The sequence below is a fragment of the Microtus ochrogaster genome, chromosome 17, assembly GCF_000317375.1.
Source record: "Microtus ochrogaster isolate Prairie Vole_2 chromosome 17, MicOch1.0, whole genome shotgun sequence".
Classification (NCBI taxonomy): domain Eukaryota; kingdom Metazoa; phylum Chordata; class Mammalia; order Rodentia; family Cricetidae; genus Microtus; species Microtus ochrogaster.
This window is the reverse complement of record NC_022019.1, coordinates 25,494,056-25,509,354: the sequence shown is the minus strand read 5'-3', so window position 1 is coordinate 25,509,354 and position 15,299 is coordinate 25,494,056. Positions and strand designations below refer to the sequence as shown.

Sequence of the window (15,299 nt, the reverse complement as noted above, 5' to 3'; positions counted from 1 at the left end):
GAAGATTAAGGAAATTGTCTCCATAGGCATTATTCTTTAAAAGCTGCAGCTTATGTTGCCATAGAATATATTATATACTGAATGTACAATATGCTGAATATATTTGTGTTATCTTAGAGTATAACCCAAATAATTATAGCACAGGATATAAGAGAATGAAAAAAAAGCCAATTATCTAAGCTTAAACCAAAATACTAAAGGCCTTTAGTATACATAAAAATTTTGCTATTCGAATTCTAAGAGAAAGATAATTGACCATGATTTCCTAATCTGTAAGATTGTGGGGATAAGCACTCTTGGGACAGGACAGAGGAAGTAACAGACTAAAGTATAGAAAGCAAGAGGAACAGAAGCAGGCACCCCAGCAATCCTCAAAGCTGGACAAACAACTTCTAATAGGGAAAATGAAGAGATGATTCATCACCTTTGATTTTCCAGACTCTTGGCATCAATGTGACCTGTTTTCTTTCTAATGAAGGTTGTTCCTCTATCAGCTCCCACATTATGACAGTTTAGCTACACAATTAGTGATTGTGTAGTGAAAACAGAGCTCAAGTTAACTTTTGTGTAACAGCTGTGGCCTATCAGATATGATAACAGCCCAATGACCCTATCACTATGTTCTCAGATGGAAAAAAAATCTTCGATTTTTGGCAAATCTGTTAGGTTTGGTTTCTTATACTGAGAAAAAGACATTTCATTCAGGGTTTGTGAAGGTTACAATTATACATGTAACCACAGTGAACATTACGGTGTCTATCACTTGTGATTTCATACTGTAGATTTAAGGATCATTCTATTGCACTTCTCAGAAACGAAGTGGTAAAAACTAAACTCACCATCCTAAGGCCATCACTCATATTTTCTGCACAAATACATATCCTTTCACAGGATGATACGTTCTTCAAACCGTCCATTGTATATAATACTCCTGTATTAGCTTAGTTATGAAAACCTTACTTCTCTTTCTATGCATGAAAGAGAATATTCCTTTTAAATGGCACAGCTGTGTCCATTTCATTGGCATCCGTTTCTGACTTGTACAGTAGCATTTATATTTAAAATTTATTTATTTATTTAAAAATATATTTTTTCCTTTCATTTACCATCCCCAGTTCACACTTCCTCCCCTCTTCCCACTTCCTTCACCTTCCTTCCCATCCCAACCCCTATCCACTCCTTAGAGAGGGTAAGGTTTCCCATAGGAAGTCACGAAAGTCTTGAGACAGGGCCAAAGCCCTTCACATAGTATCTGGGCTGAGCAAGATATCCCTCCAAGGACAAAGGGTTCCAAAAAGCCAGTACGTGCAGTAGGGATAAATCCTGGTCTCCCTGACAGTTGCCCGCAGTTTGCCTCACATCCAGTGTGCCTAGTTTGGCTCTATGCTGGTTTTATTGCTGTTAATCCAGAGTAGGTGAAGTACTATTAGCTCAGGTAAACTGGTTAAGTGGGTAGCCCCGTGATGATCTTGACCTCTTTGTTCATAATATCACTCTTTTCTCTCTTCGACTGGACTTTGGAAGCTCCATCCAGGGCTTCAATGTCGATCGCTGCATCTACTTCCATGACTTGCATGAAGGTTCTATGATGACATTTAAGATAGTCATCAATCTGAATACAGGGCAAGGTCAGTCCAGGTATCCTCTCCTCAATTGCTTTGGGTCTTAGCTGGGGTCACCCTTGTGGATTCCTGGGAATGTCTTTAGTGCCAAGTTTCTTGTTAGCCTCATAATGGCTCCCTCAATCAAGATATCTCTTTCTTTGCTCTCTCTCTCTGTCCTTCCCCTGTCTCAACCACTCCATTCCCTCAATTTTCTTCCCCGCTCAACTTCTCTCATTTTCCTCCTCTTCCATCTTCCTTTCTCCCTTCCCCTCACCCCCAAGCTCCCAATTTTCTTAGAAGAACACTTGTCCCTTCCCAGTGGATGCATGTTTCTCTTAGAGTTTTCCTTATTACCTAGCTTCTCTGTGTTTGTGCACTATAGATTTATTATTTTTTGTTACAGTTAATATCCACTTATATGAATGAGTACTTACCATGCCCATCTTTCTAGATCTGGATTACCTCACTCTGGATTATTTATTTTAGTTCCATCCATTTGCATGCAAATTTAAAGATGTCATTGTTTTTGTTTTTGCCCCTGAGTAATACTCCATTGAGTACATATTTTTTTAGACTCATTCTTCAGTTGAGGAGAGTCTAGGTCCTGGCTATTACAAATAACATTGCTTTGAACATAGTTGAACAAATATCCATGTATTATGATTAAGTATCCTTTGGGTATATGAACAAGAGTAGATTTGCTGGTTCTTTAGGTGGATGGATTCACAATTTTCTGAAAAACTGCCATACTGATTTCCAAAGTGACCGAACAAGTTTGCAATATCAACAGCAATGGAGGAGTGTTCTCCTTACTCTGCATCCTCTCAAGCATAAGCTATCACTGATACTTTTGATCTTAGCCATTCTGACTGGTGTAAGATGTATCTCAGATTCATCTTGATTTGCATTTCCCTGGTGGATAAGGATGTTGAATATTTCCTTAAATCTCTTTTGACCATTTGAAATTCTTCTGCTGAGAATTCTCTGTTTAGATCTGTATCCCAATTTTTAATTGGATTATTTTATATTTTGATTTATAGTTTATTGAGTTCTTTATATATTTTGGACATCAGTCTTCTGTCTGAGTGGGTTGGTGAAGATCTTTTCCCACGCAGAAGGCTGCCTTTTTGTCTTATTGACTGTATCCCTTGCTTTACAGAAGCTTCTCAGCTTCAGACGTTCCTCTTTATTTATTGTTGCACTCAGTGTCTGTTCTACTGGTGTTATATTTAGGAAGCAGTCTCCTGTGCCTGTGCATTCAAGATTAGATTCCATTTTCTCTTCTGTGAGGTTCAGTGTGGCTAGAATTATATTGAGGTCATTGATTCATTTGGACTTGAGTTTTGTGCATGGGGATAGATATGGATCTATTTGCTTACTTCTATATGCTGACATCCAATTATGTCAACACCATTTGTTGAAGATAATTTCTTTTTCTATTGTATACATTTATTTTCTTTTCAAAAAACACATGTTTGTAGTTGTGTTGATTAAGAGGAGGATCTTTGAATCAATTCAGGTACATTGTGCCTTCATTTTTGTTGAAATATAGGAAGTCTATTTTTTTTCTTTTTTTCTTCCTTGACTCAGGGTTGATTTAATTGAACACTCTTCAATTTCCATGAGTTTGTGGGCTTTCTACAATTAGTGTTGTTGTTGCATTCTAACTTAAGCCATGGTAATTATAGAAGATACAGTGGGTTATTCAAAATTTTTAAATCTCTTGAGGTTTACTTTGTTATAGAGTATGTGGTCAATTTTAGAGAAGGTTCCGTTAGGTACTGAGGAGAAGGTCTAGTCTTTTGTGTTTGGGTGAAATGTTCTGGAGACATCTGTTGAGTCATTATATTTGTTCGTTCCCTTACTGCTCTATTTAGTTTCTGTCTGGTTGTCCTGTCCACTGGGGAGAGGAGAGGTTTGAAGTCTCCTATTAATACTGTGTGGGATTTGATGTAAAATTTAAGCTTTAGTAATATTTCTTTTATATATGTGGGTGCTATTGTACTTGGGGCATAGATGTTCAGGATTAAGAATTCACCTTGATGGATTTTTCCTATGGTGAGTATGAAGTGTTTTTTTTTTTTTTCATCTCTTCTGTTTGATATTCACTTGAAGTTTATTTTGTTAGATATTAGGATAACTTGTTTCTTAGGTCCATTTGATTGGAAACTCTTTTTCCAACACTTTACTGTGAGGTAATGTCAGTTCTTGAGTTTGAGATATGTTTCTTGCATCCCGTGGAAGGGTGTATTCTGTTGTTGTATCCATTCTCTTAGCATGTGTCTTTTTATCGGTGATTTAAACCCATTGATACTAAGAGATATTAATGACCAGTGAATGTTAATTCCTGTTTTTTTAAGTTATAGTGTTTGTGTATTGCCTTTCATTGGCATTGTAAAAATACAGGTTATTTGTTTCCTGTATTTTTGTGAATACAGGTACTATCCTTGGGTTGGAGATTTTTTTTTCCTAGTACTTTCTGTAAGGCTGGATTTGAGGATAAGCATTGTTTAAATCTGTTTTTTCCATGCCATGGAATATCTTGTTTTCTCCATCGATAGTGATTGAAATAATTGTTGAATATAGTAGTCTGGGATTGTATTCGTGGTCTTTTAGTGTCCTCAGCACATCTGTCCAGAACCTTCTGACCTTCAGGGTTTCCACGAAGAAGTCGGGTGTAGCTCTGATTTGTCTGCCTTTATATGTTACTTGATCTTTTTTTTTTTTTGTAGCTCTTAATATTCTTTCTTTTCTATGTATGCTTAATGTTTTTATTATTATATGGTGAGGAGACTTTTTGGTTCTTTCTAGTTGGTGTTTTGTAAGCTTCTTGTACCTTCATAATCATATTCTTCTTTAGGTTAGGAAAGTTTTCTTCTATGATTTTGTTGAGTATATGTTCTGTTTCTTTCATCTGGAGTTCTTCTCCCTCTTCTATACCTATCATTCTGAGGTTTGGTCTTTTCATGGTTTAGTCATTTCCTGGATGTTTTGTGTTAAGGATTTGTTGGATTTAACATTTACATGTAAGTAAATTAAGTGACATCAAATTAAAAGTTATCCTAAAACAATTGGGGAAAAGAACAAAGTAGCAACCAATGCATTGAGAAAAATTATGCAAAATTTATAGAGAACTTACACAACTCAAATATAAGAAAATCAATATATTAAAATAGGTAGGATATAACACATTTCCCTAATGTTCTTATAAAAATTCCAACTAGGCATAGAAAATTGTATACCATCATTAGGTACAGTGGAAATGCAACTTAAAACAATTATAAAATGTCATCGACTACCCTTTAGGACAAAGATTGTCAGAAAAAAATAATATAAGATGACATGTTAACAAGTAATGGAGTAAAGAGCCATTTTTACATGCTAATTCATGTATCACAGATGTTTAGATTTATTTATTACAGGCACAGTACTTTAAGTAAATATTATATACATGGAATAGTTGAATAGTTGATTTATGCTCATTGTGCTATAAGTGATGTTATCCCATAAAAACAAAATTTTAAGAAATGAAAAAAATAAAGATTATTTGAATCCATAGGAAGTTAAAATAATTATTTCAAAAATAAACTAATATAACACAGAGACTGGATTAGAGGAGAAACCAAAAAATAAAACATAGGAAAATGGAGAAAAATTGGAGCTTGGAGATCTAAAATAATTTAAGATGTTATAATATAATATTAAAAAGAGAATTCATAGGTAAGATAAAAAATAAATATCTTAAGTAATAAGAATTCTACACAGGTTGAAAGATAGGAAGGCCAGGTTCAAGTGACTTAGTCAATAAAATCAATAAATGATAGAACTGTATTTTTAATTAATGTTAACTTAATTAACTTTGAGAAACCTTAATCATTTATACTTTGTTAGTTACTTTTTTTGTTGCTCTCATAAAATAACCAGATCAAAACAACTTAGTGGAGAAAGAGTTTCTTTGTTTCACAGTTTTAGGGTACAGTCCATCATCGAGAGAAGCTGAGGCGGTAGGACATTGAGGTACCATTCACCTGGCCTAGAAACAGAGTGCTGGATGCTGGCAGTCAACTGGCTTTCTTCTCTTTGTTCTGAGGGAGATCACAAACGATGCAGTGATTAATCCCACATCAGTTCGCTTAATCTTCATAATCCCTCAAGGCATCACAAAAGCCAACATTATTCAAATAATTCTTTATAGATATGCCTAGAGACTTGTCCTTTACCACTAAGGTAAAGTTGAAATATAGTATTAACCATTAGTTTTCATTTTAGAAATAAATGTTTTGATTGTGATTTAAAAATATTTAGCTTATGTCTGAATTTCTGACACTAACATGTTCATCAATAAATCAATATTTTATCTATTTATAGAAAAATCTACTATTTAGCTGAAATAATTCTGTGAGTTATTGGTGCAGTAATAGTTAATTGATGAATTTTGCACTATCTTACTATTAAAGTTATGCTTCATCTCTAACATTTTAACATTTGGTTGTTAGAGGATGAAAACAATGGTTAGGTCACGTGCTGTCTGTCATAGGACTGAGAAAATAATCAGTCCAGGACACATACTATGAATTGGACACTGATTCATGACATGAGTGCAGATAGAGGAAATAAAACTCCAATACACTTTATTTCAGCAAGGAATTTGTGCATCAAGGTGATTCAAACTTTTCTTTTCACTGCGTATCCAGAGATGAGCAAAGAAAGTTGACTACAACTGCTTTAAAATAACATCCTCTGTATAATGGAAAAATAGCAAAGTTGAAATATATGAATGAGGAAGGTCAATTAAAAATATTAATTTTTGAAAAATAAAGTGGTGTTTTCAAAATCTAGTTTCTGTTACAAAAATGAAGGAAATTACACATTGATTATCTGTCAAAGAAGTGTAGAATTAGAATTAACAATAAGAAGATGAGAAGGAAATTATTGCTTTCTGATTATGGCCAGACTAAATAAAATGCTTTTGATTCTATTTAGAGTTACTGCTTGCAATCTATAAGTGGTATTCTTCGAGAGAAAAAAAAAGTTGTCTAACAAAATAACAACTTGGGACTTCCGTTTACAACTTTAATTCATTTATTTCCACAAAGAACCAAAGATATGTAATATAAAAAGGATATTCTAAAGTGTATGATATTTTTCTGAAATCATGGTTCCACATTACTGAGTAAAAATGATGGATAAAGTATCAAACACAGTGTACCAGGAATCTATTGAGGCATTATATAGAAAAGGACAGAGGAGGGCAAAGAGTGGTGCAAAATCTTACCATAGAAATCTGTCACCTGTATTATTTTACCTTTAAAAAGTACTTAACTATTCTCTGAAACAGTTCCTACTCAATTAGAACTCAATTATATGTTAAATGAACTAACTGCCATTTCATTTGCAGAGAGGAATATTTAATAATGATTAATGGAAATTTAATCAAATATAAGTGGAGACACAAAACTGTTCTACAATAGAATATGAATGAGTTATATCAGTTCTAACTAAATCCATTATCTAGATCATCATGATGATGAGGTCAAGTCTGAGGGTTTGTTTCTTTTACAGCACATCAAACAAAAAGACCATTATGTAGAGTATCTGACAGCACTTCCTAATTCTTTCTTCACCTTATAAATGTATCCCTTTGACCTCAATAGAGAAAGATGATTATAAATAAGGAAAATTGTCAAGATTAGCTAAAAATATGTTAGACAGTGCTTCTTTTGTAAAATGTGAAAAGCTACAGTAGAGGGATTAATTACCCTGTTTATAAGGTGCAGAAAATTCCATGCGCTACTGGAAAAGAGAGGCAGATACATAATTCCTCCTCTTCTCTACCTACTGAAACCCCTTCTCACAAAAAAATTTAGCTACTTGACAAGTATTTGCATTTTAGGACACAGAAATATTTTTTCCAATTTTTATATTTAAATCTAAATTAATGCAAAACTTACTTTTATTTTTTTTTACTGGTTTTAGTGTTAATTTTGTACAATATATTTAATAGTGAATGTATCCTTCCCATTTGTAAACAGTGTGTTACTCTATTATTTAATATGTTTTATTCATATTCTATTAGTTTTTATGTTTAGTTTATATTATTACTACAAGTAATTATGCACTATTGTTTTCTAAAATTTATGAAAACTGAAATATTTATAAGGTATTTCTCCATTCTGTACTATAAATAAATCATATTACCCTATAAGTCACAAATCTCTTTTGGCCCATATTTTAACTCCAACAATGACCCTCTCATATGTCTACTTATTCTGGCTTTCTGATATTATAGCATTTGTATGGAAGTAAAATTTTAATTTTTATTATACCTCTGTTTAATGAATACCCTATACATTATCAAAATATTGTTCAAGTTGTATGAATATTCTCTCTATGAGCTTATATTTTTGACAAAAAGATGTAAATTGACTTTGGCTATTGTATTAAAATAAAAATGAAGTGAAGCTAACAGGTACCTTGTATGCATGAGCATACTAAATTCTGTGTCATTTACTAAAGTGAGAATTTCAGGATTGGTTGCATAATATCATAATGCCCTCTTGGCACTTGTGCCAGTACACCTGGGAAAATCACTGTTAAATTGTTTGGTTGTATACAAATCTCAGTGCAGCAATATGCTTCCCAAAGTTGATGGCCAACTTCAACCAAATCCCGTAGGACTGAGTTATTGAGGCCTCATCTGAGTCACCCACTGAGATGTAAGAACTTCTGCTGTGCTTTTTGTCTGTCTTAACGGGCACCAGACACTGAGGTGTTGAAACTCAGAGGCCCTATAAAAGAATGCCTCTGGGTAAGGTGGAGCTTAAGGTGAAGGAAACATCACTGTAAAGAGAATGGAATGTGGGTTATTCCTTCATCAACAGCTCCAATTGGCTTAGTACTCTCAGCACACTAGTTTTAGCTTTATAGTTTAAAACTGAAGCTACTTTTTTTAATACTATAAACACTGATATTTTAAAAAATATTGTCTCAAAAAACTACATACTAATATGTGGTAGGACTTTGACATTTAACACTAACTATGTTTCCAGAAGACCCCAAAGATCACAGCAATATATCTGAAGGTAATATATAAATTGTAAATAAACATATAATTTGGAAAATACACTTTTAAAAAGATAGAGGATGAACTGTTGAACACTATTTAAAAGAAGGCAATAGGTTTCCTATTTTAATGCTCCAAATTTTATTTAGGTGACTTTTTGCAAAACATTAAAATAAGAGAAGTCTGCAATAATAATAATAGATATGAGTTGTCCCAGTTCGTAAACTCATTACCAATTCACTTGATCTGTATTGGCCTCTCTCAGACACATATATTATTTCAATAGCCATAGAAGTATAGGTGAAGCATGTATTGTTGCCATGGATTCGTGTTCCCTTATGGCTTTCAACAAGAAGTTGCATTTCTTTCTTCATCTTCTTTATTCACCCTTCGTCCACACATCAGCTGGCGCTCTGTCACGGATGTAGGAAGGCCTTGTATGTAGCAACCCTCCCTGAAGAGTTTCCATGTCTTTCACTACCCCTCTTGACATTTTATATCCATCTCTATAAAATGATTTCATGAATTTTGGAATTCTTTGCAGGTAGTTTTCATATATAGCTTTGATGTATATTGAATTTCTTCAAGGAAAAATATTTTTAACATAGTTCTTTATTGATTCTTTGGGAATTTCATATCAGGCACTGCAATCCTGTTCACATTCTAGTCCCTCCTTACCTACTCCTCACCCCTGCACCATGGCCCCCCCAAAAGAGCCCTCCTTCAACGAGTTAATTAAAAACAAAACAAGCAAGAAATAATCCATGTCACTCCTCCATCATCCCAACACTTCTTCATCCATCCTATTGGCATCGGGAACTGTGGTGTGTCACTCGGTATATACTTTTGTCCATTTGGCCTCACCTACATAATGTCCATTGCATGAGTTATTGGTCTGTTTCAAGGCCTTTTGCAAAGCATCATGACGGGACACTCCCCGAAACTCCTCTCGGATATCCCGCTCTTGTCCCAAGTACTCAAATCCTGAGATTAAATTTTCGCAGGACCAGTCCCTTTATGATCAGTTCCTTCATACACTCTAGCAGTTCACACATGAGGTAGATGTTACTGTAGGTCAACATCTCAGGATGTGGGTGAGGGTGGTATTTGAGCTGATGAGTCCAGGCCACCGACTCCATCCTTCTCAGAAAGAGGCAGAGTTAACTCTTCTAAGTGATATCTTTAGGGCCAGCTATCCATGCTGTGGCGAGCAGTAACAGCCATTTCTAGCCAATGGGTTCCTTCTTGATGTCAGTGACCCATGGTATCAACCAAACCACATAGATGTCTAGCATCTGCGCTGTAACCTGTGGCTATGTTGGTGTCTGAGGGCTGTGCTACCCCCAGTCCATGTTCATCTAGGGGAACTGTGCTGCCAGATGAAGTCATGGCTTTGTAGTGGTCCAGGCTGCTGCTGTGGGTCATGTCTGGCGGTATGGTCCAGAAGCAGCCAGGCTGTGTGTTGATGTCTGTGATTTCTGGGGCCACCATGGGATTCCCGGAGTCTAGACAGCCACCTGAGACCATGTTGGTGTTGAAGGACCTTGCTGCTGTCTGGGGCATACTGATCTGGATGGCCAGTTCTAGATTTTTTTTTAATTTATTCACAAATGTGTGCAGGTCCTTCACTTGTTGATCTCAGTTTTATAATTCACAGAGTAAGGACTTGCAAAGAAGCAAGAAAAGCACCATGGTATGGCAATCTAACCACACATTTTCTATTCAATCTAACACCATTACACATCATATGCAGTTGTTAGAAGTCTCATATCAAGCAGATACATTTTCTGTCTTCAAAAATTGCCTGATGTGGTTTTGTTGGCAGTACTTCTTTTATTTTCTAGACACCTGGAGGAAAGGCTTCAGGAATTGAAGGTACTGCTCACCTTTGTTGGTGTCTGTTCATATTGCTTCACCTGGAAATGATCTAGAGAGAAATATTCATTATTTGGTTACAATATATGCTATAACTTAAGTGTTGAACATTTTTCCATCTTTTACATTGGATTCACTTGCTTTTGCACTGTTCCAGTTTCTCGGATCATTGTCGTGAAATGAATAGTAATACCAGAAAGGATACTCATACTCTTATTGCCAATAAGCAGGAAATATATGGTACATCTTTTAGTTCCCTTGATCTCTCTGTCTCTGTCTGGGCCTTTCTCCCCCTCTCTCTTCTTCCTTTTCCGACCCCCTCCCCCAATTCCAATAGTGTTTTAAAAGAAAAGGGTCCCAGAATGAAGAGACACTACTGGAAAGTGTGGCCATGTTGAAGTAGTTGTGGCATGGTGGAGGAATTGTGTGGCTGTGGGGTGGGCTTAGGGTCTCTTTTAATAAAGCTTTGCTCAATGTGACAGGACATCTATTGCCTGTAAGATGTAGGACTCTAACCTACTTCTTCAGCACCACATCTGCTTGCAGTCTGCCACATCTGGCTGTGGTGATAATGGACTGAATTGCTGAAACTGTAAGGGAGCCCAAATTAAATGTCGTTTTTTTCAAAAGAATTGCTGCATCATGATGTTTCTCTTCACAGTAATAGAAACCCTAACCAAGACACCCCCCCCACACACACACACTCTCTCTCTTTTATTCAGCATCTTATGCATTCCAGTCTGGGCTCAATCTCCCTGTGTTTTAGATTTTAAAGCTTGTCTATGCTAAATAAGCATTCTACAAACTAAGACTTATTCTTCAGTTTTTAAAATCACAATTAACTGATGTTTATGGTGCATATGACCACATTAGGATTTTCCATTTTCTTATTATCTCTCTTAGACACTTTTGAATCTTTTTCTTCTCTTGTCTTTTAACTGGCTCTCAAACTCCTTTAAGATGATGCTAGAATAAAAGGTCATCAAACTTGGATGCATCTAAGTTATGAAGGAGAGGGGTGATGTGATCTTTATGTTCATGATATTCGTGTACATAGTGTGCCCGATGGGATCTGGCCCAGGACAGCAATGTCAGAGCCTAACTAGTGTGAGGACTGTTTTTATAATAGACAAACAAATATATAAATAATAAATAGATTAATAATTAATATATAAATAATAAATAAAAATTATTCTTAATAATATTATAACATACTCATAGCTCAATGTCTTATCTTAAAAATAGCCTGCTTTCTTGGAATTAAATGCTCTACACATAAGAAGTGCACAGATATTTTAATATCAAAAACCAAGGTGTACATTTTATACCTACTCTAAAGAGGAGACACAGTAAATCTGGTCATAAGATGGACAGGGAGGAAGCTCAACCAATTGGATAAAATATTTAGCATGTTTCTATATCTCAATGACTCATGAATTGTGAAATAGTATCCTCCCCTCCTTACCTTACTGAGGATCTTTAAATAACAGGAAACCAAATATACAACAAGAGAACATGATTAAAATTTGGAATTGAGCTTAATGTACATAAGTTTTCAAGCATATCTTGTCATTAACATCTTTGGTCTGCACTGTCAATATAGAAATTAAGTTTTAGCCAGGCGATGGTGACGGACGCCTTTAATCCCAGAACTCGGGAGGCAGAGGCAGGCGGATCTCTGTGAGTTAAAAAAAAAAGAAATTAAGTTTTATACTATAAAATATGAAAAATATGCTGACTCTAAATAAAAAGTCGTGTAAGAGGCTCAGAGATCAAAAGTTTTATTTTAGTGATCCACATAAAGGAAAGTATGACAGCTTAGAAGTGCCTAAGGCAATTCAGAATTAGTTTTTATACATTAAGTACAAGAAAAGGAGCACATGTCCTTCTAATACTGAATAGGCTTTCAATTTCTCAATGCATGACAGCTATAAATTTGTGGTTAGGAGGGATGAACAGTGATTTTGTTTGTTTGGCTTCCTTATGCCTCAGGTTTTCTGTCAATCTTACATCACATTTAGGAATTGTTAGGATTATTTCATGAGATGCTTGGGTAAGCCTTTATAAAGATAGCCCTTCATTTAAAACATATAGTATGTAATATGTGTATGAATTTCCATATACACGTATGTTTCATGTTTTTATATTTGTGTAGAGATAATATTTCTTTGTAAATAACAGATGTAAGGTATTTCTACAGTTAAAATGGGTTTTACGTGGTTGTTCTGGTCAAATATGACTAATTATTCATTAGTGATAATGCAAAAGATATTTAAAATCAAGTTGTAATGTCTTCTACTGTTCTACCTTTGCATTTTATGGTGAATAAGCTGTGGATATATATTAGTAAACACTAATCTTCTTTACTGTATTTATCACTAGCTGTCTGTTCTGTAAATACGTAGAATACAAACAAACTATTTAAAAAGCACACAGAAAAGCTTAATGCCTATGAATTTTATACCTGAAATTTAGAAACTATTACCTCCTGCCTCAAGTTATTTAAAAATATTTTATTTCTGAGATAATGCAATTTGTTGGTAATGAAGTTACACGGAGATTTTGCTATATCTTTGATTTATAGAAAAATGTCAATGTATCTTTTTCCAGAAATTATTATGAAACAGTAAGATATATTTGTGGTTCAAAATGTTTTTTTTACTCCTGCACCAAAAGTTCATAATATTAAACAACTGCAAAGTTGCCTGTTTATAATTTCAGAGATTTAATCAGTTACAGCATGAGTTCTAGGTCAACAGTTCTCACTTACTGTGAGTTCCGTCCTTCATAAATAAGAAAATAGAAAACTAAAGCTATCACTTTTATGTTTAGGATGTGTTGAAAAAATGCAAAATTTTTATTTTCCTAGTGTTCATGCTTAAGAATCTAAGATGTTCAGTTGTCAAATTTATGTATTGAGATTAACAAAATGAATTTTTATTATTTGTTTTTGAAGACCCACATCTGATCTAAATGTTTATACTTGGGTATTATGTGTGTAGACTTTGAGTTGTATAGATTGAACCTTAAAAAATATTAATTTTAACATGGGGCTGGCTAACGTAACTTTCCAGGTATCATTTGCAAGAGATTCGCAAAGACAGCTGTATAACTATAAGTGCTTAACACATTAAATTTTCATGGCTTATGAAGACAACTGAAAATTAAAATTACTTGATTTAGATATTAAATTTACTAATGCACTTTGAATAATGTTAATTGCAATACTCCCTTTATTGTTTTAATTGATCATAGTACTTTTCTTAGGAAATCTCTCTCTCACACACACCTAAGTTAACTTTTACAATAATTAATAGTAGCAAAATTTATTTGCTAATGTTAGAAGTCAGATCTCAGTCCATCAAAACTACTATTAAAGGAAAAGGGGCTATGAATCCAAAGGAGAACAATTAGGGAGCATGGAAGGGAATGAAGAGAGTAAAGAAATGGGGAAAATGGGGAATTTAATTATAATTTAAAAAATTTAAATTATTATATAAATAAAGAATTGTCTATTGTTATATGTACTTGTAGTCACAATGCTGATGAAGCATACATATGTGTGTATGTATATGTATATATTTGTGCTTAGAAATATATGCACAGACACATAACAGAAATATTAGAGAAAATTAGACTATGTACATGGGAGTGGTTTGGTATGGGAGGTTCTTCTGTCTATGTGTTGTTCTTATTGATTAATGAATAAAGAAACTGCCTTGGCCTGTTGATAGGGCAGAACTTAGGTAGGCTGGGAAGACAGAAATGGATTCTGGGAAAACGAAGGCAGAGTCAGAGAGACCCCATGGACCCTCAGCCGGAGATAGAGGTGCTGAGACTTTGCTGGTAGGCCACACACTCATGGTGATATGCAGATTAATAGAAATGGGTTAAACTAATATGTAAGAGTTTGCCAATAAGAAGTTAAAGCTAATGGGCCAAGCAATGATTTAATTAGTAGGGTTTCTGTGTGATTATGTTGGGGCTAAGATAGAGGGCAACCAGAACGAACAAGCGGATCCTTCTTCCTTACAGTGGTTTGCTGGACCTTAGCTGAGACAGACTGAAGGAAAAAGAGTAGGAGAACCTAATGTTACTTTTTTTTTGTCATTGAAACATATTTTAGCTGAGCAGTGTTTTATGCACCTTTAATCCCAGCACTCAGGAAGCAGAGGCAAGCATATGTATGTGACTTTAAGGCCAGTCTCTACTTCACAGTGAGTTCCAGGACAGTCTGTTATGTAGAGACTCTGACTCAAAATAAAATTAAAGAAGCAAACATAAATATATAAAAAAATCGAAGCAACAAAAGAAGTACATAGACCCATATGCGGCCTCCCTTAAGTGAAAGCAAAATTATATGAATTAAATTAACAAGGAATTTAATTTTGGAAGCAGAGATATTGTAATACAGACAAGTGAAAGAAGAAAGCATCAGAACAATAATCTGCTTCTTTCTGGTCTTTGTGCAGTGGCATGCCATGAAAAAAAGACAGCTTTTAATTGTAATTTTATTCAAGCTTAGAATTTAAAAGGTAAGTTTATAATATATGCATTCTGATAACTATGGAAATATGAATCACTATTTGTGAATTGAGGACTAATTTACTTATTCTCTAAGTAAATACATGTTTTGACATAATGTAGTAATAGGAGCGGTGAGGTTGCATCTCCAGCACCCTGGCCGCCTCCGGCTAGCTTTACCCGAAATAATTACACGGACACTGTATTCTTTTAATCACTGCTCGTCCCATTTC

The 15,299-nt window shown here is 34.6% G+C and overlaps 1 pseudogene; it reads left to right on the top strand.

The window, feature by feature from the left end:
* Positions 1-931: 931 nt before the first annotated feature.
* Positions 932-1,054, top strand: LOC113457068 (annotated as a pseudogene).
* Positions 1,055-15,299: the final 14,245 nt, after the last annotated feature.